The sequence below is a fragment of the Terrapene carolina genome, unplaced genomic scaffold (genome assembly GCF_002925995.2).
Source record: "Terrapene carolina triunguis isolate 2854851 unplaced genomic scaffold, T_m_triunguis-2.0 Scaffold34231, whole genome shotgun sequence".
In the NCBI taxonomy this organism is placed as follows: domain Eukaryota; kingdom Metazoa; phylum Chordata; order Testudines; family Emydidae; genus Terrapene; species Terrapene triunguis.
In genome coordinates this window covers 2,840-5,219 of record NW_020698582.1, presented here as the reverse complement: position 1 = coordinate 5,219, position 2,380 = coordinate 2,840, and the positions used below count along the sequence as shown (strand labels likewise).

Here is a 2,380-nt window from a genome sequence, read left to right as displayed (position 1 = left end):
GTGCATTACTTTGCATTTATCAACACTGAATTTCATCTGCCATTGTGTTGCCCAGTCACCCAGTTTTGAGAAATCCCTTTGTAACTCTTCACAGTCAGCTTTGGACTTATCTATCTTGAGTAATTTTGTATCATCTGCAAACTTTGCCATATCACTGTTTTCCCCTTTTTTCCAGATCACTTATGAATCTGTTGAACAGTAGTGGTCCCAAAACAGACCCCTGGGGGATCCCACTACCCCAGAAGTTTGTCAATCGCAGTGTTGACATCTCCTCCAGCATCTCTCAGAGCTTGTACATTGGCTTCATGCTTCAGGAAACCCATTATTTAGAGCTGCTCCAGCTGCTGCTGGAATTGGGCTTCTGGAGTTTGGGGAAGCGGGGGGCTTGCTTGACCAGGACCCTGTGCGATTTGCTCAATGTTACATGGCTAGCACCCCGACTCGGCTGACCTTGGTGCTGGGCTTGCATTCTCACGTGGCTCAGAACCAGTCCCAGTTACTTCTCCACCATTGGCAGGGCTTCCTCCTGCCCCCGAGCCAGGAGCCCTGCCTCAGGCGAACCTTAGCACTTCCATCCCCACGGTCTGGAAACCCTGCTGAATCTGGAACAGAGCCTTGGTGGCTCTCGGGTTTGCCATCATTAACAGCATGTCTGGGTTGTGCAGTAGCTGGAGGAAGGCTTGGAGCTCCCGCGCTACTTCTTGTCGAGGATGCAGGATACCAACGAACCGGGGGTTACTCAGCATGAAGTGCACGATAAGACTGGGGTTCTGGCTCAGGGCCTGCATTATATTCCTCATGTAGGAGACAGACAGGACGCTCTGGAAAGGCAGGGCATTCCTGGGTATCCCTTGCAAGGCGTTCTGCACTTCCGGTGGGTTACACATCCCAGCTGCGACTCCAGGTCCCCCAGGCGGCACCCAGGGGCTCTGCCCCATGCTGCAGTTTGGGCTGTTGCTGACATGAATACCCCCACCGTCAGTGCCATGGTTGCGATGGGGGATGCAACTCTGTGGACCAAACTGAGAGGCCCAAGCATTCGGCAAAGGGTCTCTGTTTTCTGTGTGGGACAGTTGGCTGACCCCCACTGAGGGCGGCTTGTTCTGGGGTGGGTCATTCCCACACTGCGCCTGTGGTCCATTCAGCGTTGGCTTCTGAGTATCAGGGAGCATTTGCCACAAGACTTTGTCTCCACCCAGCAGCAGAGTCTGGCTCCTGTTTCTCAGTATTTCCTGCATCATCGCTGCGTTCCTAACGAACTCGATCATTTCTTGCAGGAGGGCTGGGTTGTTCCAGATGTGGCTGACCTCTGGATTTTGCTGCACAAACTGCTGGAACAGGGGGTGTTCCCTTAAGAAGCAGGTTATCAGGTCGGCGTTTGACAGCATGCTCTGGACAAAGGGATTTTCCAGAATCTGTAGCATCATTTCGGGGTTGACCACCAGCAGTTGCTGGAGCTCATTTAGGAAACCTAAAATGCTGGGTGCATTCCCACCTAGCATGCTCAGATCTCCCAGACCAGCTGACCCAGGAGGGCCTCTGCCCAGGGACGTGCCGTTGGGTGGTGCTGGAAGGGTGGCAGCATGCGTGCTGGCTTTAGTTTGCTGAGCTTCCTGGTCCTCTGCGCTCGTTTGTGGCCTGATGACGAGGTGGATGGTGAATCCGCCATGGATCCCGGCCTGGCTGAGAGTATCTCGGTCGTTCACAATCTTCCCAGCAAAGATCAAGAGGAGCAGGTTGGTGGGAGCACGGAAGCGCTTGGCGATTTCGCCCCGAAAGTCGGCGATGGTGCTGTTCTCCCACACTGCAAACTCCTCCCTTTCCTTGAGGGTCTTCACTGTCACTTTGATGATCTGGGGCTCTGCAGGGGTGCCGCCAGAGCCCTGTCCCTTTCCAGCCATGGCTAACACGATGCTGGTCCCTTCCCGAAAAGCAGAGAGACCAGACACTTAGAGGGGCTGGGAATGTCTAGAGACCAAATCCAGAGCACTCCTGCCAGCTGGTGCACATCCCCATGGTGCTCCTCTGCTCACAGCTTCCCCACCTCCTGGCTTGCCCGGGTGGACTGTGACATCCCTGCTGATGTCACTGTGAGCAAGAAACCACATGGACCCCTGCCTTATTCCCCATGCAGCAAGTACTCCCCGGGTGGGGCACAAGGACCATCCCCAATGTCGATACCATGAACAGGTAATGCGAGCTGGGAAGCAAATGCCCCCGTGCAGTTAAGGAGAAGGCAGATCTTGGGGAAAGAACCATCTAATATGGAGATATATATATACCTATATACCTAGAGCTGGAAGGGACCTTGAAAGGTCATCGAGTCCAGTCCCCTGCCTTCACAGCAGGACCAAGTACTGTCCCTGACAGATTTTTGCCC

At 54.2% G+C, this 2,380-nt stretch overlaps 1 pseudogene; it reads right to left on the bottom strand.

The window, feature by feature from the left end:
• Positions 1 to 233: 233 nt before the first annotated feature.
• LOC113405199 lies at positions 234 to 1,901 on the bottom strand (annotated as a pseudogene).
• Between the last annotated feature and the right edge of the window lie 479 nt (positions 1,902 to 2,380).